Here is a 27415-nt window from a genome sequence, read left to right as displayed (position 1 = left end):
GGGCAAAGAAGTGTGTGTGTGTGAGGGGGGGGTGTGAGGTCTCCTTCATTTCACTAATCTCCCTGAAACCTGAGCCTTTATTGGATCTGAAGGGCATTAATAGACAGGCGTCTTCCAGCCTTGTGCAAAGGTGAGTGAGTGTATATTGCAACTAACTGCCTCACAATGTGTACAACACGATGTTGATGAAAACATCACGGGATGTAATTTCTGTATTAATTTTCATATTTGATCCAATATCTGCTAAAAGTGGGCGGTTGAAACAACAGTCATCTAAGACATTGTCAGCGCAAATGTGGTGCAATCCCCCAACACTTGCACACACACGCAACTCCACGCATACACACTCACACACACCAGGAGGCCTTATTAATTATTTGTAGCCACTTGACTTCATATTGTGCAGCCAGTGGCTTGGTCAAAGATTATAATTACCACTTCCCTGTTTGTATCATTTTCCATCTCTTGTGCTTTTAGTGCAGTATTACCTCTCTTGTCGCTCTCCCTCCCTTGCTTCCTCCCTCTCTCCTCTGCCGTATACACAAGACCAAAAGTGCAGGCACATCATTTATTGATAAGACAAAAAGAATGTAATGAAATTATCAATGTTCTTGAATTAATTATGAACATGATTAAGAAAGCTAAAATCTCAGGAGCCGGTCTCTCATTACCCATTCACTCTTAGGGATTGCTTTCATTCAGTAAAGGAGAGGCGAAAAAGCCTCGCAGCAGAGCCCAGTCTGGCTCAGTCCGCCTCCCCGTGAGCCTGTCCCAAGGTCTCCACTGCCGGGATCCACTGGCCAAACCTCCGACATGCCCGGACCTCGCCCCAGCTCGTGTGGCTCCCGCTGGAATGTGGCCGAGCGTTGCCAGCTTCCTCGTGGCCCGGAAATACAAGGATGCGCTCAACCCAGCTCATGCTTGGCTTGAAATCTCCATTGTCCAGCACTGAAAACTTCAAAAAAAGTTGAATTCAAGGTAGGTGAACTTTCTAAGACTTTCACTAAATGCTGCAATAGTTTCTGTTTTGTTTATATAATTAAAAATATCAGCTTCACATTCGTCTGAATTTGTAAAGACAAGATTGACTGGTTTGGACAGTGTGTGTATTTTTTATTTTTTTATCTAAACATTGTCATATGTATATAATTTAAAAACTAAATAGTTTGTGTATTGTTGAGTGACTTGTAATTGAGATTTCATATTTATAATACTGAAATTCCTGTCATAGACAAAACACTCTATTACATATCAATTCTGGGCTTTTATTTTTTTTATTTTTTTTTTAAGCTTGCCAAAAAAAATGTTACTTTTGAACAATCTGTGTAACTCAATGTTTTAAAATGCGCTACTACTTAGTGTGACTAGTGTGACACTAGCAAAGCACATGGCACCAAATTCAGCGACAGCCCATTTATATTCCGTGGGAGGACTACAGATGCTCTTCAGAGCTGCGTGTCTTTGGTTCAGCCTGCCTTTCTTCTGCTCTGTCATATGGGACCATATATGGGGCAAGATTCCCTAAAGTATTGGGAGTTTTAAGGAAAGTCTCTCTCCTATCCACAACATCTCTTTTATACATATTTCTAGCTTTCCTGCCTGCACATACACTCTTACACGAGTAAGCATGTGCACCCCTCCACACACTCACACACACACAAGCCTTTGCCTTGTTCTGTACTTGCCTTGAGAAACAGAGCATACACTTGCACAGGCACATTATCACTGGACACACCAGTAGCTATGTGGTTACATGTGCAAAATTAATTTGAGATAATGCAAATAATAATTATAAAAAATTGTGACTCGTTTTATTGTAACATAATGCAGTTGAGTGCAAGTATGGTCTACTTACTAGACGTTTTCTTATTTAGCTAAAATCAAACTGTGCAATAATATACTTGAAGAATACTTTTTGGTGATGCTTTCTTGTGTTCAGAATGTGGCCATTGCATGTTGTATTTTTACATTACATGCTCAAGCTATTAAAACCGCAGGCTACATTAGGTGATTAACATTACATTTCACAATGAATTCAAAAATGTCCGCATGAATGTCTTTTTTGCCATCTTCAATTCACGATCACACTTCGAGCTGCAGTCTCAAACAAAATATTCAGTCCACACACAAAACAAAGGAGAGACAAGAGAGAGATCTCAGGGGTTAATGGCGAGCCTCCTGTCCAAGGGATTGATCCAAGTATTGGATCGCACATAAAGCTGCAGTTACTGGATATTACCCTGCTGCTATCGGCCCGCAGTGATGGCCTGGATAAGAAGTGCTTACCAAAGAGGATGCTCCTGCAGGGCAGATACGGTTTCCCAGCCCTCTGGGAACAACAACCACATGCCGGCTGCTTGCTCAGGAACTTTCAAGCTCATCGAGTAAATCCAGCGGCCTTATCAAGTTACTGGCAAACTCAACTGCTCCAGAAAGTCCTCCAATTTTGAGCTGGATGGCAGCAATTAAATGGCACCTGCTTTTCTTTGATAACAGTGGTGATTACTTGGTTTGTTTGGCAAGCTTTTTTTTTCTTTTTTTTAAGAAAGCTTAGCTCAGATTCAGCATCTGTGCCCTAATGAAATGCTGTAGATTAGATTAGATAGAGGAAACAATAACAATTATTTGCTTGCTGACCCAGTTTAACATTTTCTTTAACCCTTCTGTTATGTTATGGGTCAATTCGACCCATTTTAAACTAAAAAAAAACTAGAAATGTTTTTTCGCTATGAAATGTCACGTCAGCAGACAATAAGAAATAGCTTATTTTTTACAGATTTGCAATGAAGAAATTCATAATATATATAATATTCAAATATGTTTCTCGGGAGGCTTGTTGAACATTGAGCACAGCCTGGGTCAAACTGACCCATTTTAAAGTTAAAAAAAATTACAAATGTTTTTGTGTTGTTGTTTTTTTGGTTTTGGTTTGTTTTTTGTTTTTGTTTTTTAAGTAAGAATTGTTAAATTCAACATACGTGCAATGAAAATGATTAAGCTATATTTATTGGGTTGCTTTTGGAATATTAAACATTCCAGGTCAAATTGACCAATTTTAAGGGTGAAAAAGTTTTTTTAGATATATCTTTTGTGAAAACTCTAATCAAGAGACAATGAAAATGGTTCATTTTAACACGGTTTCATTGAAAACTGTTAATCATGGGCTATAATGCATTATCAGGACGCTTTTGGAAAATTAAGCATAGCACGGACCCATTTCAAATTACGAGGATGTCATAATGAAACTTAAAACTTGTTAATTTGACATATGTGCAACAAAAGCGGTTAATAATGTTTTTCAGTCTTCATTTTTATTATTAAATATACCCTGGGTCAAAATGACCGGGGAAAATTTTTGCTCTTCTAGAGAAACCATCCTAACAGAAGGCTTAAATTGTTTAAAACATTCAAAACCCTCAAACTACTCCCATATTTTGACTTAACTGACTCCAGATCTCCGCCAGGGTGGGCATGCAGCTTTAGCCACCACGCGCATCTGCTGTATGCCTCTCTTTGGTATTACCCATGAAGCACCTGGCTCATGCCACCCGCCAACAACCACAGCCCAGATGGCAGCTAAGCAGGCTAATTATGTCAACACAAAACTCTGATGGCCCACACCGAGCACTGTGGGGCCACTTTGGCACGCTGCATTTCCCTCTCCAGTTATGTTGAAGAGGGCGTCTGCCACGTAGCTATAAAGATGTCAAGTGGGTAATCATGGCCGTAGCCCACAGTGCTCGGCGCCCCCTGGCAAGATGCTGCATTGTCTTTGCCCAATGCTCACTGATGCAGCTTCATGCTCAATTGCTCATGTATGTTGTCAAATGACTGCAGTACACTAGGGTACTGTTTTTTGTTGTATTTTTTTTTCTTTCTTTTTTTTAGCAATGCCATAATGATCATAAACAATTGGAATTCTACTTAGGATGTTGCACGCCCTCAAGGCCGTCGTCATAGAGCTTTGTGTTTGTCATCTGTCAATTATGTTTACTATGTAGGCTACTTCCTAGTTCATGGTGGAACTTCCAACAGTTTCATAGTGACATTTTATTTATATATATATATATATATATATATATATAAATATATATATATATATATATATATATATATATATATATATATATATATATATATATCTGCACATTTGCACCACCCTTGTAAAATATTTTTGCTTTGTATATTTGTAGAAAAGTAATAATGGAATGTTTGTTTTTTTTAATTGGTATAAAAGAATGAGTTATTCAGTTATTTTCTCACATTTTATTTAGCTACATGGGTGTTGTGAAATATTAAAAATGATGTACAGTCATGAGCTTTATTTATTTATTTATTTATTTATTTATTTAGTTAGTTATTTATTTAGAATTTGTGCTGGGGTACCTCATTTTGTGGCAAGTGAATGTGTATTATCAAGCGAGATAAGTCGCTAAGTGGTAGTTACAGTCTCTAAACTACTAGGCCAGCAGTTCACTGGCACCTGTAACAAAATTATGCCTTGTGCATCTGATACTTAGCAACAGTCTATACAGTATACATCTTTATCTTTCATGAAAGTTTTTTTTTTTCATTGCTCATTTAAACTACAAAAACTAATATAAACATACTGCTAAATGAATGTCATCTGAAGTGTCATCTGATCTAAACAATAATGTCTTTTTAAAAATAAAATGTATGATTTAGCTCCTGTATTGGATTTCATTAGAGTGCACAGCTTTACCTCATGTTATGGAAGTGTCGTGCTCTGTACTTTTGTTCTTTTTGGCAGCACCAGCCAAACCAAATGATGAAAATCATTACTAAAAAAAAAAAAATCACTGACAGTGTATAGCACTACCTAAAAAGTTCTACCAACAATTAATTCATCCCATACTATGAACGGAATTTAGAGTATTTGGTTTGAGTTGGATATAGTGTTTTTACATACAAATACACAGACAAATTATCTGAAATAAAGCAATTAAAACTCTAATTTGTCCCAGTACAATTCTACCTCATCTCTTCAACCTCCTCCTCCTCTCCCCAAAGTATGCCCCATCTGCTTTGGGGAGCTCTTGCCAGCATGCAGTAGCAGGATAAGCACACCATTTCCCTGTCAATACTTTGCTATTAGCCCCTGCAGATCCATATATCACTAGGCTGGAGGCTATAAGAGGGTGTAGGGTGTTCTTCTTATCTGAATCGCTGCGTCTGAGGTTCTCCTCTCTGCCCTGAACTTTGAATCAGCCAGCTGAGGGGTTAATGAGTGATGGAGGGAAATAAGGGAACTGATAGAAAGTGCCCAATAGAATGTTGTTAGCAAAAGCCGATCTGCTCAGAAACGAGACTGAGGCCACTGAGGAGTCATTGTCTCTGGGTTACACTCCTGACCCTTTCAGAGGGGCCTGAAACTGTTCACTGTAATAACAGTGAAAAAATCGGCCATTCAGGCCTTTCGTACAGGGGTAGGCACTGGACTCCCTTGTAAACGACATGAGACAGAGCACTGATCGAGAGTATGTTGCTAACTAGAGGACCCTTCACCATCTTGAATCTCACTCAGATTGGGGGTATTGTCTGAAGAAGTTTAAATTTATGAACAGTAAAGTGGTGCACAGGACAAATAAAAAGCTGTCTGACCTGAGCAACCTTAGCCAGGATGTAATTCTGCAGCATTCTTACTCATGGCTTGAAACTAGAGGAACAATTTAACATATGATCTCAGCTATCTGAGCTATCTTGATTTATCATTCATCGTAAAGAGTGTGAAGTAAATCTATGAACACAAAATCGCGTTACTTGGATTGTTTTAATCAACTGAGGACAATAATCTTTCAAATATAAAGAAAGCACTTGGAAAATTATAACAGATGCTGAAAAGGCATGTTGTAATTAGGCATTGGCCGGTTATCGGTTTGACAGTTTACCGTTGTTTTACAAACTCAAGGTTTCAATAACCGCTATTACCGGCTGTCACTGGTAATGAGCTCTTATTTTCTGTTTTGAGGGGACATCTCAGCTGGGCCCAACATGACAGGCTGCTTGCAGAATACCTGAATTTGTTTGTTTGTTTGTTTGTTTGTTTGCTTTATTTATTTATTTATTTATTTATTTAAAATTAACATGGTAGCTACATATTCCTTCTGTACCAAATATATCCATCCATCCATTTTCTTAACTGTTTCCCCTCACAAGGGTCGCGGGGGTGCTGGACCTTATCCCAGCTGGCTTTGGACAGTAGGCAGTGTACACCCTGAACTGGGTGCCAGCCAATCCAGGTAATATATTTTGTTGAAAATAAAATAGATTGTTGTCAATGGAAAAATATATATATATATATATATATATATATATATATATATATATATATATATATATATATATATATATATATATATATATATATATATATATATATATATATATATATATTTATTTTTATTTACCCAAATATTTAAAAAAAAAGGTCATTTTACAGCTAATTTTAAAACCGTGATATCGTGATTTTTTTTTTTTTGTTCACGGTTCATCAGACCATCAGAATCTGATATCGGCTAGATGTGATTTGAACTTTGCCCTCTGCTACCTCAGCCCTTTTGTGCCAACGTCATTCTGAATCAATAAGATGATCTCCCAGTGACAGCAGACGCGTCCGCGTTTGCCCGTATACTCACTGACAAGAGGTGACATATCTCACATAAATGTATAATAGGCTGTTTTGGAAGGCCATGTGTATGTTCTGAACACTTTGCCGGATCAGTGACTTAGATTCCCTGTTAACGGTGTGTTATGACCTGCAGAAATTTGGACTAAGTCCAAACAGAAAGTAACTAATGAGCAAGCTGTGTTTGTGTCCTTAGTAGCCTCTTCCCTGCAGTCTTTGGTTTGCAATGTTTCTTTCATTGTGTGTTTGAAAGGGACCAATATTTTTCTTCATTGAAGGCATTTGTGATTCAGAATAACATGCATGGAAACAGGAAAGCAAAGCCCAACAAGAGAAGTGTCCTACTTAGCAATTACATTCTATTACATTTGAGAAAGATAATCCTCCCCCACCCTCCACTTGTTTCGACGCACCTTCCATGAAAATATCTAGCATATGGTTGTATGCTTCTAGCTCATATCCCAAGGCCAGTTTCCCAGCTGGTACTCTGGGAGAACACAGAAAAGGGGGAGAGAAACAGAGCAGGGAGAGGAAAACAAGACAGGAAGAAGATGAGATGAAGGAGGTGGTCATGTGCCTGCTATTCCTCACAGGTCTATGGCAGCTGTGTTGTAGGTTCAGGCTGTTAAGCACCTGATAATTAGTTTGCCCGTGAGGCAGGAGTCATTATGTATCAGAAGTGACTAACAAGGCTCTGCCGGGGACAGAAGCTTTTCTCTGTGATTTAGCACTTTAATGTGATGTGGCTTCGACCCCGTCGTTTTACACACACTCCACAATACATCCCAAAATAGGTTGCGCACCAAGCTTGAAAGAAGACAATTTTAAGGTTGCATGACCTGTTCAGGAAATTGTGTGCTGATACACTCTATACAACTTCGAAATGCAAATGCTGAATGCATTTTTGACTACTGCAGGCATGATGTTGGATGCCCTCCTTTGTTGATGTCTTTGTCACATTTGTCTTCTTGAATTCACCAGAACAAGGCTTACCAGCCCAAATTATTTGAAAAAAAAAAAGTGAATTGAATGTTTGTTTGTTTTTATTGTCATTGCACATGTATAAGTGCAGAGCAATGAAATTCACTTCACCAGCAGAAGCTATCCAAGAAAGATGAAAATGACAATGACCAACAGAGGGAGACAAAACGGGAAGCAGTGCCCAGAGTTTCCTAAATGAGGAGGAAAAAAAAAATAAGAAAAATATAAGGAAGTGGGGGAGTGCTGTGCTCCTTTAAAGGGGGGCACAGTATGAACCTGGAAAAAACTCACATAACAACATAGTAATATCATACAATGTCAAAATTTCAGACAGCCTTGAGTCTTTCACTGCACTCTGCAACGCTGCAAAGGCAGTGGCGTGCAGTTCACATCCTCAAGCCACTCAGTGGGCCTCCTGTGCTGCATATTGAATCAGATCTTTTATTAGACTTTCTTCCTGTCTTTTGACACCTGTCTCTGCATGGGAATAACGTCTCTAGCAGTCTTCACTCTCGAGAAGACCATGCATGAAATATCATAACTTTCTCACGGCATTCATTAAAAGGTTTGATGCCGCTTACTTTGTTGCAGTTACAACCATTGTAATCTAGAGATGGATAATTACTGATAATTGCTATGAGTAACTTTGGGTACTTTCCATGTTGTTTTTCAACTATTATTGGAATTTTGATTTTTCTGGACCCTCAGAGATTTCTGCTATGCCAAGACAACAATCTTGTATTACTTTAATTTTTGCATGCTCACCAGCTGCAATATTGGGTATCTGCACACTCCAATTAAATGCAATACAAGAGCTGAATCAAATACTTTGCCTTTATGAAGATAACAGCCGATCTTTTTTTAATTAAAGCAAAAGGTTTCATACTTTGTCATCAGTTTTCTAATAATATTTAAAACTACAGTCATTGGCAAATAATTAAACATGGTCGGCAAACTTGGAGTATTCATTCAGCCACGTCTGCTATTATTATATGGTTGCTGCACCACACCGCCTTTTAAGTACCTATAACCTGCAAAGCAATCTCGTCTTAAAAGGGTTAAGGCGACTCTCGTGCACCAATGCTTCAACATCCATCATGTTTCTCACTAACCAGATCATAGCTTCAGTCATGGGTAAGATTACATATTTGTCTATTAATCTCCAATATTAAGCAGATCCATTTGTTATATAACAAACTGCCTGGCGAGGCCATCCCTTTCACTTGGTGTCTCCAAATCTAATTAGCAAGCTTAAAGACATGTTACTGAGGGTCACAGGAGATATAGATTGGTCTGCATCTCCGCGCTCTCTGGCTGGATTGTTGCAAGAATGAATAGTATGATGTTCTCAGGCTCCTGAGGATTTTTGTTCATGTCACCTTGCAGATTGAAAGCGCAATATAATGTAATGGGCAGGATTTGGAATGTGTACTGCATAACAATATATTTTATAAGACTGTTAATATCAGCTGAACATGAGTGTGAGTCTCAACGTTTCAAATCAAAGGGAAGCATGAGAGCATTTCATTAAGAATCAAACAGGGCACATTTGGTGCTGTGTCTAAGCAGCGTGGCTTTCCAGATGGAAGCTTAAATAAAAGAGGAAGTCGGTGTATAAGATCTACGGTGATGGACAGATCTGTCCTTTCTCATACAGCTGACACAGTGAGTGCTGCTGAAATCCTTTACATGAGAAAAAAGTTGCAATGACACTTTGTTATGTCATGTCACAGTAAAAGTTGCCATATAATCATACCACTGTATTGTTGCTGTCACCACTTTGCCTAGTCGACAGAATGGGTGAACGTTTACATGACAAAAACCTCGTATTAAAAAAAAAAATAAATAAATAAAAATAAAAATAAACAATTACATTTGAAAATTACGGTCATTCATTTGAGTCCACAAGGTACATGCAACAATAAACAAATCATATTGTCCCCAGGAACTATTTTAGAAACTAAAACCGGAAGTTCAAATTGTTTCACTTAAAGATGTTAACATGGTTAATAAACATTTTTTCTTTATTCTGCTACAACCAAGTAGTTTACGTGTTGAGCATGGTGTCCAGTTTATTGGAAATGACCGAAAAATAAAATTGATGAAGACATTTTTTCATGCTAGTTGCACACACTATTTTATTTTATTTTATTTATATTTTTTTATTTTATTTTATTTTATTGTGTTTTCGTGAGTGTGAGTGAGAAGGATTTGAAAGGCGTGCAGTGCAGCTGCTGGCATTTTCATATTTTGCAAAGTGAACAGTGATCAGTTGATGGTGTCCACCGTGATCCTTGCAAGCAACAACCATACATGACAGCCATTGTTTCCATCTGTTCAGCATTCAGAGGTAATTTTCTACATAAAATTGGTCATTTTTACCAGTTTTTTAACTGAAAATCTCTGTATGAAGGTAGTGAAGGTGCTCAAGTATACAAAATATTTTTTAAATAATTTTGTACTTCAGTGCTCAGTGTTTGGTGTCCATTTGTGATGGGAAAATGAAGCTTCATGAAGCATTTGTGATACTTTTTTACTCCTCTAGATGGTGCTCTTGTTTTAAAGACAATGGCTAGTGTAAAGGAAATTGTGTAAAACATGGAGCATGTTTTCTGAGAACAACCCATTTGTATAAATTCAGGATGAAAAGTATTGATCATATCACTATAGAGCGGACCGCAGGTAATTTTACACTGATGGTTGTTTGATTTGGGAAGACAACATATGTACAGTATTGGCAGTTCATTTGGAGGACATAACAGCAGTGATGATAATGCAAATGGTGTATTTGGTCTTTATTTAGCCGTATTACTTCAACAGACAGTTGAGGAGAAGAGCAATAACACCGAGAGAAACTATCTGGTTTCGCTTTGTGACTTGGCCCAGACAAGGAGGAGGAGGAGGAGGAGGCTCATCTTACAATGAGGAGCAGCGAGTTGGGACAGATCTGTTTACTCAGGCAAGTTCATCGATTGGGGGTAAAGGTGGTGATGCGGTTGAAGGTGCACGTGGAGAAGAGCGAGTCACCGTGGCTATTGATCATGTGTCGTGCTCCCGCCATAACCTCCCATATGCTGTCTGTGCTTTTATTGCATTGTAATGCCACAGCCGATTGTTTCTTGTAAAAACAGCAGGAAAAAAGAATGCGAGCTCAATGAGGGAGCACGACCGTCACTCAGGTTCGGTTCACTCGGTGAAATTGATGTTTCGATTTTTTTTTTTTAGTCCACTTTGGCTTCAGCAAAGGTGAAGTCGCAGAACTAAGTGAGCATGTCAATAATATCTTGTAATCACATGAATCCAAACATTTCCAAACATCTACTTTTAAATAGTATTACAAAAAAATCAGGAACTGACATCTCTGTAATTAGTTATTGATGTGCTTGTGTGAATTCATTCTACAAAATTTTGACCCAAACAAACAAACAGTATGCTGTGACTTTACACTGATTTGTTCATAACAAAGAAGAATTGCATCCCATTTATATCAAATGTGTTTTCATCACCTTTAATGAAAAGTTATATTGTTTTATCTAATGAACATGTCCTACAGTAAAAGTGCAATTACCACGTACCTATCTGGGGAGGGGAAAAAATGCACTGGAGAGCACTGACGTCCACTTTATTTAGTATTGGACAGACCACATTAATTATTCAACTGCGGTGCTGCAGACTAGAGAAAAACCATTGGGCCGCACCTTGCATGTTACTATGTCATCTACTGCAATGTGGAGCTTTGATGTTATTGCAGAAAACATGATTGTCGACAATTTCTCATTGGTGAGATTTTCAAAAATTAAGTATTATTTTTCTAAGTGCAGGTTTGAATTCTATAGGTTAATCTAACATCTTGAGAGAGGGAAGCTTGTGTGTATCCAAGCACAGACTGTAATCCCTACATCATATTATTTCTTTATTGTAATCCCTTCATACAAACTATGTTGAGCTAAGAAAGAAAGTGGTCAGACGAATTTGTGCAACATGAACTTACATGTATGACGGAACGTATGGTGTTCCGCAGGGTTCACTTCAGTGGCCTCTGCTGTTTTCATAGTATCTGGTTTTTTGTTTTTTTGTTTTTTTGTTTGTTTGTTTTTTAAAGTGCTCTATACAGTTGAGTGATGGGAGTCAGCGTCCTAACTGCATGATTTGCAATGACAAGTTGAGCAATTCTAGTCCAGCACAACCAACAATCTAGCAAAACTAAGTTGTCTATAAGGAATACAAGACCACAGTGCTTTCTAATTCAAGCTAAATAAAGGCAGATTCGCTGAAAAGAGTACTCTATACTTCATCATGTTTTATTTTTCAAAAAATAAGGATTCGGTGAATACGCAATAGGAAACTGGTGGGGTTCAGTACCTCCAACAAGGTTAATAACAACATCCTAGAAGGAGAAAATAAGTGATGGTGGGGGTAATGGGCAAATGGTTGCTCAGGATTGTTTGCAGTGTCATTTTTAGTTGTTCAATGCTGGTCCTCTATTGCCTGGATGACCATTTCTCTCTTATCCACTCTGAGGTGCTGCTTTTTAGATTGAGGGCAAAGCCCGGAGCCGCCTGTTTGTTTTGAGGGAATGTGCTGTCGATAGAGAGGTTGCACGGCTCGAATTATTTGCAGAGTTAATAGTGGTTTGATGATGTCATTCTCAGTGACCTGAAGAGAAATTGACCCCTGTTGTGTGAGTATTCCTTAAATGCCACCTGAACAATTATGGTTGGAGTGTCCCTGGGCTCCTCCACATCGCGTTTGTTTTGGAGATGACACACACACACACACACACACACACACACAAGCCAACACACCAAATATGTGGCTACAGTTTAAATTGCTGACCCATACCTCCACATGCTGGAAAATCATGTTCATTGAATGTCAGTAGGAATTAGGTTCCCAACTGCGGTGATGAAATGATTTATTTATTATGAGAGCATCATGAGAGCAATTTGCTGTGAACCTCCCAACTGATCAGCCCGCACACACGAGCGGTGCCAAAATAAAACATTTGCATGAGCTCCCTAGATATGGAGAACGACAATCCGACATTGTTCGTATTTCAATGTGTAAACAAATTAAGACTACAAGTATGAGTCCTTTAAAACTTCTTTTGTTTTTCCTCCTTCTTTGCAGGGGAAAGTACAACTAAAAATAGCTCAAATAAAAGGAGGAAAAAGAAAAAAAAAACATCTCGTCTAAAAATGAGAGAAACACTCTGAAATGTTATTTAGACTCATACTGCATTGCTTTTATTTTCAAATCAGTGTCCTTTTTCATATTTAGTAATGTAAATATTCCCAAGATATTTTTTTGTATTCCAGCAACATTGAGAGCAAACTGTGCATTTCCTCTGCAGCTCTTGATCATGAATTATACAGAGAGAAAGGCCTTTCCGTGCGTGTGAAATGGCATTGTTCACAGTTTGTGTCACATCAGTGAATGTTTAACTAGGCACAACAAAAGCTTTTCAATATTTTACAATGCAGGGAGCCACTGAGTGAAGAGTTGTGGCTGCACTGCTGCTCTCTCCTCCCATGTCACCCCTGTATGATGTCACACCCTCTGAGGTGCCTGCTCTCTCCTCTTTGGCTTTGCAAACCTCGTAAAACACAGCCTCAAAAAATGCTTTCGCAACTTCCCATCATTATGTGTTCCTGGTTGTTACAAAACCCAGCCAAGACTCAAACGCATCCCAATTCGCATTTATCTCACTCTGTCTGCCTTGTACTGATGGATACATTAGTGGCAAGCTTCTTAAGTGTGTCTCAAGCCACAACATTATGACTTGTACAAACAGTGAAGCTCGTATGTACTGTTGTACAGTAGAGTATATTGTGGTGTGCAGTGGTGTGGAACTGCAGTCTTATATTTAGAGCTATATCTAATATTTTGCAAACATCTTACAAAAGGAAAATTGCAATCCAGTAATTAACATTTTTGATTCGATACCACTTTTTTTTTTTTTTCAGATACTAGTAGGAGTATCAACACCAACACCGAGCACCGACACCTCCAGTACTTTCCCTATATAAAATTTCATTTTACACAAAAGCAAAATAAAAAAAAAAATGTGAAAAAAAAACTTTCTTCTGATCCACACGATTACACGAGGTGTTAAACCGCTGCAGAATAATGCCAACTACTGCTGAGGAGGACTTCTTCAATGTCAGATTTTTGGGGGCCATAAGTATGAGTAGCTGATACCGGCATCCTCCTTGAGGCCCTGATAACTTCAAATAGTGGTTCTTAACCTGGGTTCAATCAAACCCCACAGGTTTGGTGAGTCATTCTCAGGGGTTGGACGGAGGTCAAGACACACATTCGACTCATACGAATCATGACGACACTTGGCCATCAGTGGCTGCAGGTGATTAGTTGAGTAGTGACTGTTGTGATGGTATGTCGTATGATTTCTTTATTATTGTAATGTCGTCATACTAATGAAGTTGAGGAATAAAAGAAAGTGGTCAGATGAACACGTGCAATATGTATTGACGTATAACGTACTGTATGGTGTTCCGCACGCTTCACTTCTGGGGCCTCTGCTGTTTTCACTGTACCTGGTTTCCTTTTTTTTTTTAAACTGCTCTATAAATATAGAGTTGCATGACAGCAGTCAGCATCCCAACTGCATGATTTGCAATGGCAAGTTGAGAAATTCTCCTCCAGCACTACTAGCTATCGAGTAAAACTAAAGGAACACTTCCTTAAAATGCAGGCATATGGAGAATACAAGAACACTTTCTGAATTCAAGGTGCAGAGCCAAATTCGATGAAGAGGCTACTTTCCCTCTTCATTTTGTCCACCATTAAGCACTATACCTATGTCTTGACTTTGAGAAAAAAAAAAAAACTATATATATTTTTTGTCAATAAAGAAGAGTTTGGTGACTGCACATAGGAAACTGGTGGGGTTCAGTTTCTCTAACAAGGTTAAGAACCATTGCCTTAAAATAAGACTGGGATCAGCCCAATACTGATAGCTGGTATTGGTACTTGCCCATCCCTAGCAAATTATTGTGGCCTGTGCGTGTATGCATGTTAGTGTCTCGTTAATCAAACGGTAAACAGATACACTGAGGTTTGTGTCTCACAAGTCCAGTAAAAAGCCAGAAATGATTAACTCGTGCTCCATTGAACAGATGCGCCGCAAAAACAGGGCCTACATTTTAAATGTGGCTTAAAAAAAATTTGTAAAAAAGAGTTGCTGCTCTTGAGTTTACATTTGAAATCTTATTTTGTTCCGGTTGTTTACACCAAGGAGCCTTCCTCCGCTCTGACCCTCTTTGTGCTCGTCTCCTAAATCAACCTCAGCTTTTCACGGCGGTCCACGTGTGCAGGGACTTGTCTGATTAGGCATCCGCTAATCAGATGTGACCAGGCAGGCTTTTAAGTCACACATCATCATGCGTAAGGGCTGCTTAAATGTTGATGGGTGCATGAGACATTAACTGTCGAGCATAATGATGGGACGTGCACTTCCTTGGAGTGGTCAACTTTCAGAGAACATCTGGCCACATTTGTCTGCGAAAACATGAGGGGTGGTATTAAAAGTGTTTTTAAATTTTCAGCCAGGCACCATACAGTAGATTTATTTTATTTTTTTTATGTATATTTTTGTACAAAAATCTACTAGCACTCTCCAGTAGGTATCTTCCATGTTATGTGTAATATCACAGCTGCAATATAAAATATGAAATATTCTTCCTTGGAATAATGTTGGCTGTAAGGTAGCTTCACCTTTTCTGACAAGCTGACTTTACAAGCAAAATGGTTTTGAACAGCCATTAAAAAGTGAGAGGGATTAAATAAGACATGCTCGCACTGTCAGATGTTTCCAACAAAAACTCACAAGATGGATAAGCAGCTAAAGCCAAGTGACAAGTGACAATAAAGCAGACATGAATGCAGACATTTACATTTTGTCATAAGAAGAGCTGCAAGGCACCGTGCTGATGTTTCGCCTGAGGCTGTGGCACACAGGAAGGGATGTGATGTTGCGCTATCGTAATGTTTGATCACCATCATTGCACGAATATCACAGAAGATGTCAGGTGTTGTTCACACATGGATCTGGAGCGTGTTTACATGTAAACAGGTGAACACGTGTCACGTTGATGATGTCAGCAGCATGAATATAAAGGTCCAGTCAAGTGCAATCCAGATGACAACAACAAAGCTGAACTCTCCAAAGCTGTGCGTTTATTGGCATCACAGCACAATTACGTGTCCTGCACACAATGGATGGTTAATCAATGTATGGATCCTGCCCCCTATTGTCAATAATGAAAATTACATCTATAATCAATTAGACGATGCTCAGTGTTAAGGGTTGTCACAGTGACAACTAGCAATAAAATGATTCCTCTTTTATTGATTTGCTTTTGGAGACTTTAAAATAATTGAGTTTAGCTTGATACGATATTCTGACTTTTTTTTTTTTTTTTTTTTTTTAACAGTCATGTTCACTTTTGAGTGGGACACAGGAGAGGTTTTTATTTAACAATAAGAAATTACAAACTGTGCCAAACAAATCTTGTGAATGACTCCCTAAGCTGAAAGTCATAACAAGTGTACCGGTACTCAATAATACTGAGAGCTGTTTTGCTATTTTTCTCGGTTGTTTATGAATAAAGGGTGAAAGTTGTCAAAACACCCTTCTTAGAGAGGTAAAAAATAAAAATAAAAATTGATAGAATTGCAGACTTCATCATATTGCGCATGTGTGTAGCTAATGTCATTGTGGTTAAGTACATGCAGTGTTAATGAATAAATGTATATGAGCCTTTGCGAACGCTATATAGCTTTAATATATGTTGGTAATATACTGTAGCCTAAAATGTCAAATAAATGTTGGTGCAGTAGGCTATGTCTCTTTCAGAGGAGTATATGTTACTCTTGTTTTTAGGTCATGTAACTAATGACTACTAAATCAATCAAGTTTAAGATTTAATGCACAGTATATACAAATTATTTAATGATGTCTCAGTTTAATTGAGTAATATGATCCAGTCATAAAATGGTGAAGTCATACACAGCTCTCAAAAAAAAAAAAATCTAATTTAAAAGTCTGTTTTTAATGGGTCTTATAGCACCAAGTGCATTTCAAACCAACTTTTCCATGTTTTTCTCTCTTAATGGCGTGAAGTCTCTTGGCTGTACCAAACTGTATTTCTTCCTGACGGCCTCCTGTTGTTTGCAGGAAACACAGCCTCCTCTTCTGGACAAACGGGAAAGTTGCAAAGCGCATGATGAAGGCCTCGTCGGTGGTGTGTGGTGTGTAACAGCCCTTGTTGCTATGAGTCCTACAAATCAAGTTTACAGCAATCATGGCAGTTGTTCAGGTAATGAAATAGCATTTTATCACCGTGACTGGAGTGGATGCTAAATGTGTTAAAAAATCAGGCTACTGACTCTCTCGGTGTCCCTTAGGAAATCTTGAAATCTCAAATATCTGGCACTACTTTCTCAACAGATAACCAGTTACTGGACTGGAGAAAAATCATATTATTGCCGGGGGAAGCGTTAAAAAGCGTTCCATGATCAATGTATCTGATTAGTTTGCTTTGACGGGGGAGCTAATCAGGCCAAAGGGATCAATGGTGTGGCTGTCACATCGCCTCGCGTTCCTATCTTCAGATAAGTGCAATGTAAACGATCGGACACTAGTGGAAAACCTACTGGGACACATAGCAAACTCTTTCTGTTTTGCATGTGGGAATCTGTGCACACACTTGACTTGACTCTTCTTAATCAGTAGTGCTGAGAAATGACTCCATATTATGCAGCCCTCTTTGAGTCGCTTATTATCATATTCACTGCTGATGTACTCATTTCCAGATCAGTTTGCACACACTGTCAACTTCACAGCCACCAGACTCAGATGTGAGAATTTATAGCAATGGCCTAATCTTAGTTAAAACAACCGGATTTCATGTAGCCGGTTCAGGGTTAGGGTTAGGATTAGGATTAGAGTTAGGCAGGTTAGGATTAGATTTAGGCCAGTGGTCTTTAACACCTTGTTGGAGGTACTGAACCCCACCGGTTTCCTATGTGCATTCACCAAACCTTCAAAATGAATCTGGCTCTTGAAGTCACAATTAATCAACATTAAAATTTAGTTCTTAAAACTCATTCACTGCCAGTCATTATAGAAAATTTTTACATTTCCAATACTCACGTGATATTACATTCAATAATTATATATAAACCGAATCTACCAAGTAACAGAATAGACTCCCTACTTTTTGTCCCGTCCCGTTCTTTTATAATTGACAGCAGAAAAATGTAGGTTTGCCAAAATACAGCCATTTCTCCCATGGACTCTGAAACTGTGTTTATTTCCTATAAAATGGGGCAATGATGTCATCTACCGGTGGTTGGGCATCAGTAAAGTTGTTTCCAAGTTTGATATTTACAGTGGAGCATGCTCAGATTCGCCCCCATTTAGCACCGCTCTAAAAAATACAATTGACAAGTATACTTGTCAAAGGCAGTGAATGAGTTAATTTCCGATTAATGAACCAGTCATTCATCATCTCAATTACATCACCAAAAAAAATCCAAAATATAATTAGTTCTAGGCATCCTAGTAACAATAACATGATTTTTTTTTAATTTTTTTTTGGTCTGTTTGTTATTGGCTGTAATACGTTGTGGATATGTTTTGGAAAACCGAGAACAACAGAACTGTGACAGCATTTGATGTGTGCCATGTGCGTATAATCTGCTTCCGTATGTGTGAAATGTCTCTTCACCTGATATGTGTGCGTGAGCATGTGCGTGCTTGCCAAAAGAACAGAGAGCCCCAGACTCCCTATCTTGACAAAGTTAGGTAATTAACGACAGAGCCTATTAAAGGGGGAATATTCAGCCAGTGATAAATGGCTTTAATAACAGGGCCGTGTTCTCTCTAACAGAGACAGATCCTCCCGCCACCGTCTCCCTGCCCACCAGATAAAACTACCCAGACTCCCGGCTCACCACCCTCTTTATCTTGCCTTCTCCCAACAGACGTCTTCGCTCTTTTTCTCTGTCTTTGTGTTTCCGTGGTGCTCATACTTAGAGAAGAAAAGTTCCATCTGTCAGTCTGTCAGTGTGATTTTTCTGCAAAGTTGAATTGGGCGGCGTATCATTTTCATCTGCATGCATGCATGGTTGTGTTGTTAAGAGTTGTCTTTGTGAAAGGGGCATGCAAATTGGACAGTTAAGTGGCGGAAGGACCGATTTATGTTGCCATGCAGCACGTTAACAGGAGCTGCGCTTCTGCTTGATGGGTCCTGGCGGGTTTAGGGGCCAAGGGCTGACCACAGGGGTCACATCCATCACAGCACGTCGGTCCAGATGTTTGTCCTTATTAGGATACAAGACAACAATTCAAAGGACCCAACGTTCGCCTTTTATTTACAATCAGAACAGTGTTGCATCGTCAACCTTATGTGGCTCTGCTAATCGTGCAGATTCTAAATAGTTGAGTGAAATGACTATAATTTTAATTTTAGTGCAGCATTTTAATTTATGTGGGCATTTTGATGGGGGGGCGGGTGCATTTTAGGTATTGTACCTAAAAATCATTTTGACCATAAACCAGCTCTTCTTACTATGGTCTTACTACATCTAATCAGTGGAATTTTGCTTAGGGCACGCTGAAAAATGTTGATGTTTTGGTAAAAAAAATATATATACATATATATATATATATATATATATATATATATATATATATATATATATATATATATATATATATACATACATACATACATACATTTTCTTGACCGCTTATTCCTCACAAGGGTCGCGGGGGGTGCTGGCGCCTATCTCAGCTGGCTCTGGGCAGTAGGCAGGGGACACCCTGGACTGGTTGCCAGCCAATCGCAGGGCACACAGAGACGAACAACCATCCACGCGCACAATCACACCGAGGGACAATTCGGAGCACCCAATTAACCTGCCGTGCATGTCTTTGGAATGTGGGAGGAGACCGGAGTACCCGGAGAAGACCCACGCGGGCACGGGGAGAACATGCAAACTCCACCCAGGTAGGATATATATATATATATATATATATATATATATATATATATATATATATATATATATATATATATATATATATATATATATATATATATATATATAAAATAAAATTAAAATGACTGCAATTTTGGACTCAGCATGACAATTTTAGCTTTAACCAGCATATAAATCTAACTCAACTTGCCATTGCTAGTATCAATGCCAAAGTTCCATTTGTTTACGCTTGTACAAAATTTTGCACACACTAAAATGATAAAACAATATTACAGTATTTCAATCTGCAATATATTTATAAAACATGTAAGTTATATTAGTGTTTATAAAGTAATTAAAGTATAGTAAAGTAACGTTTGTCACATTTAAAGTAAATTGACTCTGAAGTTTGGTTTGTGGGGGTAAAATTCTTTCATTTCAATTTGTGTTTTTGTTTTTAAATCAGCATGCAAGTTAAAAAAAAAAAAAAAGAAAAAAGAAAAAGACGCCTGAACTGAAGTATTACTTATGCACTCCTCAGATTCAACAGTGACTGGTCCTTCGGTCTCAAACGTGGTCACGCATCAACCGTTGAAGTACTTGATAGCATCCTGAGCTCTCTCACAGGACCAAAGTAAGTGAGTCCATTAAATACACATGAGAATCTAATTAGGGCCCCCCTTGTGCATGAGTCTGGGAGGTAAGAGTCATAGGGGACCCGCGTTGCGAAGACATGACACCAAGTGAGCACACTCTGCAAATTAATAGAGCATGGCCAAGTACCACTGAGCCATTTTGTGACATGAATGTTAAGTGGTGATTGCTGTCCTTACATTTATTATTGGATGCAGTAGCCTATGTGCGTCCACAAAATGTCATTTTGTTTGTCAGTAAATTCTAAATAATTGAAACATGTTTCCTGAATCCTCAAAATGAATTAAGGTCCTGTTGCGTTTTTGTTCTCGGCCTCATTCATCTTCAGATGAATGATCAATTATTCTGAACATGATTAGCATCGCGGATCATTTTGTTAATCCATTCTTAATTGAAGCAGAAAGGGGAGTCTCGGCTATATTTCCCATTATAATTAGCTTGATAATAACATTTGATGAATTATAGCACTCTTTCCTTCCTCTGCTGTGTGTCACATGAGATATGAGTGTGGACATAATTCTCATTCACACAGGGGTACAGTGACTGATGCCATTTAAATTACACCTCCTCCGAGCAAAGTATTCAGGAATACTCTGAGGAATGGCAATTCAGCACTGATTGGTGTCAAGTGAATGAAGGGAGTCACAATTTGATAACAATGACAAAGCCATTTTTTGAAAAATTAGTCGCAGAATGAGTACCGGTACACAAGGTATAAACATTAGATGTTTCGACTCCATCTGTTCATTTTATTTTGCGCCTCATTAAAACACGTTGAATAGCAAAACTGATAATCACAGATTTCGACTTACATAATGTCTCCCAGGCCGAGAAGTGAACCCACGCCAACCGACACCGAAGGCAAGTGACGGTTCCACTCCTCCACCTGGAGCCCTCACGGTCTGTGTTTCCAAAGGGGAAACCATTGTAGAGTGACGTCACTTGCAGTCCTACGGTGAAGTCCTTTTTTTTCCGACTTCGCAAGTGGAATTTCCGAGTTAAAGGGGGCGTTCCCGTACACACTTCCTGGTTTGAACTCGGAAAAGTCTGACATCCGACCATCCTCGAATGCAGCATAAAAACAAACACACTGACGAGGCGAGAATAACCTGGACAAGACACAAATGGCTGAGGTGGTGACGAGAACAGGTGGACACAAAACCCTATCGAGACCTATCATAAAATAAAAATAAAACACAAATCATGACACTAATGTTTTATGTATTTTATTTATAATTAAATATAAACAAATTTAGGAAAAAGGTGGTTGAGATTGGGTTGTTGGGTTTTCTTTTTTGGCTAAAACTAATATTTTCTAAAGATGATCCCCAAAAAGAGAAAGAAAGTGTTCCGCAAGACAGCCATCCTCATATTTCCACTGACATATTACCGGGACAGGGACTCCAATTCCCGAAGCACGCAAAATGAATTACATTATGGATTATTATGTAATTATGGCGCGCACCAAAGTCTGATAGAGCAGGGAAAATTGAGTTGTGAATATTTCATAATGCAAAGCACCATCTTTGTTGAGGAAATTATTTAGGGATAGCATGGTAATTTTCGGAGTAGGTAAAGGTCGATTGTGAGGCACCAGAGAGCAGTAATTGGAAAATTCGAGCAATCCAAAGGAGTCATTCAAGGATGAACATGCCAGTCGTTCACTGAAGACATCATTACTCCTCAGTGAGACAAGTGCGCACTCTCAGCAGCCATCAAGCCCCATCAAGCTATTGCCATTATAGGTTATTTATTTGACATATAAGTCACACTCATGTGGCACATATTTACGTCTGTTCTGTTTTGTTTTTTTGTCTGCAGATGAGCTGCGTCTCCACTTGCTTCAGGCACAAGGTCCAAGGAATGTTTTGACATTTAGGAAAGTCGTCTTTGGGCAATGCTGGTAATGATTATGTTCAGACACAACCATTTTTGTCCATAGCATGAAATAATATCATTATTACCAAGGAAAAGAAAATGGCTTAAGGTTGGATAAATGTGTCACTTAATAGCAACAATGACTGGGATGTCAAAGAATAATTTTGTCGCCTGTAGAAAACATATGAAGGAATGCCAGTTTTGAAAAATGCCATCTTTAAAAGGCAAATCTAAATGTCAGAGAGACAGATACTTTACACAAAGAGAGCGATGCCTTCTGGGCCTCCAACACAAAAAGGCGTGAGAATCCGATTTTTCCCAGTTGAAATGAACTGCAATTACCCGGCATCAAGCATACAAAGTAGCTCGCTCACATTTATGCTCACATAGCCTGCAGAGAGTCGCCTCTGCAGCAAACACAACAAAAGAGGGAAAAAATGCGTATTAATGTCACTCTGAAATGATCATTGTGTTACTTAGCATGAAATTGCATTTGTACATGTCTACACTCCCCATCCACAACAGTAAGCGCACCTGTGAAATATGATGAGATTCAATATAAAAGCGTTGCCAAACATTTTTGTTTTCACCAGGATAATAACGCTGGACTGACACAGAGAGATAATATTTATCATTTAGTTTTCGTGTAAATTGATGTAAAATGGCAGTGCATCATAATTAGAGATGTTTCTATATTTTGATCACCTTGTTTTGCATCACTCTACAAGCGGTATAGAACTTGATGGGTGGATGGTTTTGCTGCATGGGACTGTGTGTGTGTGTGTGGGGGGGGATAAAATATATAACACTGGGGAACTATTGGGAAAAAAATCTGTTGAGTTAGATTTTTATTGATTCCAAAATTGCATTCATTTTTTTCTAGTACAGTACATCAGGCTTTTTTCTTCACAACTTACCCTCCAGATAAGCAAAATTATACTGATTAGCTGTAGAAAGACTGTAATAAGGAGAGTTGATTACGACTGGACTCATCTACAGCTACGTGGCAACTTGTTTGTGCAGACACGATGCAGTGAGAAGTGTGAATAGCCCCGAATAGGTCAGTACTAAGCAATATCTGCTAACAGAACACTAATTATAAATGTTAATTATAAACATTACATTCATACCTATCGGTATTTATTTCACATTCCATTGAATGTCAATATTTGACATTGCTTAAAGAACATGCACATATCTGTCAAGTAAGTATTTTTTACATTTGTTACACTGGTTGTATATGACCAACTTTCATATTTATTATTACAGAGCATAAAAAGATATCGCTTCCATGATGCTTGGGCTAGCTGAGGTGCATGGCATCGCACATCCATGAGTGCCAGACAAGACAAAAGGCTACATTTGCAGGTGAACATTTGTAATATTGTTGAAATGTCAAACTTATGAGTATAAAATCTGAACGGTACACGCGTGTCGAGACGGATCCCCATCACAACGTACCCCAAATGATGGCAGAACCAGCGAGCTTGGTGACCCCACTCTGGTGACGACTGTCTCTCAGTGAGGACGGTGGTGGTGGTCGCTGTGGAGATCACGATATTTAATGGGTGAGGTCTTGAATCAGGTCAGTGGGAGCCAATTTGAACGTGGAGCGGCGGGGTGTCAAGGTTTATCCTAAACCCGATGGAGACCTACTGGGCCCTTCTCTTAACATGCAAATGAGACAGGGACAAATGTCCTGTCACTTCGGGGCTCCTTGTCCCAAAGTGCTTAGCACTCTTCCCATCATCCCCCTCTCCTGTCCCTCTTCAATTGCTTCAAAAGCCCTCTCATCCCATCCGGTGCCTCCCTCACTCTCTTATGTTCTTTAAATGAGCTTTCCAACTCCACTTCTTTCTTGCAATTCAATTTTACAAGGCCATTATCCCTGGTGTAATGTGGAGGTTAAATATATCAGGGCAGACGTTATGTGAAAATAATTAGTGCTAATGAATAATGTATTCATTCAGATGATGAAGGATGGTTGTCAGGGTAATACAGGACATGGGAGGGGCCCCTCTGACAAATTAAAATATTTAAACACTCTTGTATAATATTACTGAGTCTTTCAGTAATACCTACTCCTCTACATGAAGAGGCACCACATTACTCAAGTGCAGCATCTGTCCCATTAAAGGAAGATCTCGTTCCCACAGCACACTTTTCAAACATCTCCACACAGCTAATCATGAGCACTTCCTGGTAATCACTTGTAGAACGTAGCAGAATCTTATCGACAGCTTTTGTCTGACTGCCAGATTCTGCTTCATCTGCTTTATTTATTGTTATTACACTCATTCGGCCTCAATTTCAATCTCATTCTGCGCCCATCATGTGACAATGAAGGACGGACATTCTAAATCATCCAGCCAATTGGCCATCTTAATCGATAATGTTGGACCAGAAGGTTTTGGCGAGTGATAAATGGGCAAAAACGTCAAAAGCATGATCGTCAGAGGAGGCAAGAAGAAAGTGACTTTGATGGGATTACTTCACTCGTCTATGTGGTTTAATACCTATTCAGCAGCAACATAACTTTTATTTACAAGTTCTAACGTGTTCTGTGTCAAATGTATTTGAATAGAACTATGTACAGTATTTGCAAATGTGGCCATTACATCTACAAGACTAGAAAATTTAGCATAACTCTAGCAATGGCAACAAACCAAACAAACAAACTATATATATATATATATATATATATATATATATATATATATATATATATATATATATATATATATATATATATATATATATATATATATATATATATATATATATATATGCCATTTAAACCACCAAATTCCAAATCCATTCGAATGGGTAATTAAAATCACCAAAATTGCAGTATAAACACCAAATTGCGCCATATTTCTATACTAACATTGAGTCCAGTGTCGTGTTTGAAATTAGATTTCAAAACTATGAAATACGGCTGAAATTACAATCTCCTTTTTCTACTTCCATCTAGTACACACAGGTGAGTAAACAGTTAAATTATCACAACTAACCCGAATGGCTTTAATTAATACTCATGACTTCTAAAATGGAACTAATTAGTTTCGAATTGCTCTTATGTCTGCTTCACAGCAATAGGGAATTTCCTGCCTAAAAAAAATATACTTAACCTGTTATTAATTCCATATATTAACTCATTCACTAGGACTTTTTGTAGGGCAAATAAATCAGACTAAACAAAATACAGCTATAGATGTGGGAATTTGTTTGACAGTCTTGGTAAATAAACTCTGTAAAAAGCACGAGCCAACGTGACAAAAGGAGATATTGAAAAAATAAAAATCATCCAACGGGAAACTGTGTCTGAACGTTAAGAATCCCACAAGTCTTTAATTCTGCATTTTGATGGCTTCCGGAGGAAAATGGTGGCCGTTATCAAAAGGCTATAAGCACTGAAGTGTTGCCGCTCTTTCCCTGGGGTTTGGCAAAGGCAGCGACTGTACACTCTGACAAGTTCTTTTTATTAAGCTCATATTGTGCAGAATGGAGCCATTTTGATTTGCTTTGTAAAACAGGCCTAATTACGGCGCCTATAGTGAGCAAGGCGCACATCTAACGGGAAGTCGCAGTACAAGCTTGTAATCTCGGCCACTTTCCCTCGCCTCTGCAAACACTGATTACATGGGGGACTTTAAAAGGCGAATTACACCAAAACAATTTAAATGTAATGTAGCAGTCATATGTACGGGGGAAGAAGGATGGACAAAGATATGGCCGCATTAATAATACATGCTTTAATTAAGCAGCAGGGAGCGCAAGGAGCAGGATCAAGAGACGGCGGAATGCATAAAATGAGGGAAGCAGTGTGAAAGATGGCAGAAGAAAAAAAAAAGTGAGAGTGAATGACAAAGAAAGTGTGAACCAGAGTTGGGAGGTTCAAAAGTGGAAGGAGGGAGGATGTGTTAGACTGTGATTTATTGCCAGTAAATACGCAAAGGGCTGATCAGGCAACGGAGCGCCACTCATCTACATGTTGCACCGTGAGCTTTCATCCATCTGAAGGCCAGAGAATGATGACGGGTCTGTGCAGTACCTCCGACAGATCATAATGCTGCTTCTTTCAAAGGCTGTATTCTTGTTTTTCAGTGTGACAATCCCACTGATTTAATCACATATAGTAAGCCTGCTCTCATAAAGGTTTTAAAGGTGCTAATCTCGTAATGATTCTATCATAACATGGTTGTCGATATGCAGTGGATCAGTGTAGAATTTTCTATTAGTCCAAGGGTGGTGTGATGAGGAAATAAAGCTCAGTATCTGATTTAGACTAAAGCTAAGAATATTTATCATCTTAGTGCTCAGAGAAAAGCAGATTAACAGAACACTTTGAAAAAAGGCATCTCACTCCCTCATCTCTGCCTCACATCACAAAACAGTCCTAGTACACAAGCTGAGTTCATCCCTCATTAAGATACCAAGAAGAACAAAACATAGATCTTTCTCAGAAACCAGATAAGACCACCCACTTGAAGACTTTGCTGTGTTTACAGTTTACACGACTCGTTTTGCACAGCAACAACCTTGTCCTCAACATTACTGTTAAAAAATGTGCTGCCATTAAAGTACTGGCAAAACCAGCTGTATTTTTTTATGTTCAGAATTGCTGGTATCTGTAAAAAATAACTATTAAAGTAATTTAGTTACTTTTGAAATCAAATAATCAGTAAAGTAACTGGTTACTTTTAAAATCAAGTAATCTGTAAACTAATTAGTTACTTTAAAAATATAAAAACAAATGAATAAATAAATTGAAAATGTTGCCAGGAAGCAGGAATGAGTTGGACCACAATCCTGCCCATTGTCCTCAGGTACATGAGAATGATAAAAGGAATTAGACAGAATCTAAACCCGTAGGCCGGAAAGAAAAAAACTCTACCATCCAAACATCTCTTTGATGACACAGATTTCCAATATTGTAAGTCGCTGGTAACTGCACTCTCTCATGTTTCTCAACAGTTGAAAGACCGCTCCACAATTTAAAACCAGGAGATTAGGATGACCTTGGATTAGCAACGCCGGACGGGGTCATTTCAAGTGCTGCTGACCACCAACACCAAAGTGGATCCACACCAGTCAGTGCAGGAAGTAACCAACCAAAAGGCGACTTCTGGGAAAGGAATGAAATAAGAAACCTCCGGCCTACATGTGACGTGCCGACTTACAAACTGATCTCTGAGAAAAAAAAAAAAAAAAAAAAAAAGACCCTCATTGAAAGAGCCCCATCCA

At 38.6% G+C, this 27415-nt stretch overlaps 1 long non-coding RNA gene across 1 annotated transcript; it reads left to right on the top strand.

Annotated features, from left to right (window-relative positions):
• On the top strand, window positions 1–27184 carry LOC144032130 (uncharacterized). The gene is made up of 7 exons (XR_013287693.1): window positions 1–130; window positions 686–978; window positions 16827–16968; window positions 20178–20270; window positions 22112–22193; window positions 23438–23536; window positions 27146–27184. It is a non-coding gene; the product is annotated as an uncharacterized LOC144032130 (long non-coding RNA).
• Window positions 27185–27415: the final 231 nt, after the last annotated feature.

Source organism: Festucalex cinctus, chromosome 12 (genome assembly GCF_051991245.1).
Source record: "Festucalex cinctus isolate MCC-2025b chromosome 12, RoL_Fcin_1.0, whole genome shotgun sequence".
NCBI classification, from domain to species: Eukaryota; Metazoa; Chordata; class Actinopteri; order Syngnathiformes; family Syngnathidae; genus Festucalex; species Festucalex cinctus.
Note: the sequence above shows the minus strand (reverse complement) of the source record. Positions and strands in the feature narration are given on the sequence as shown.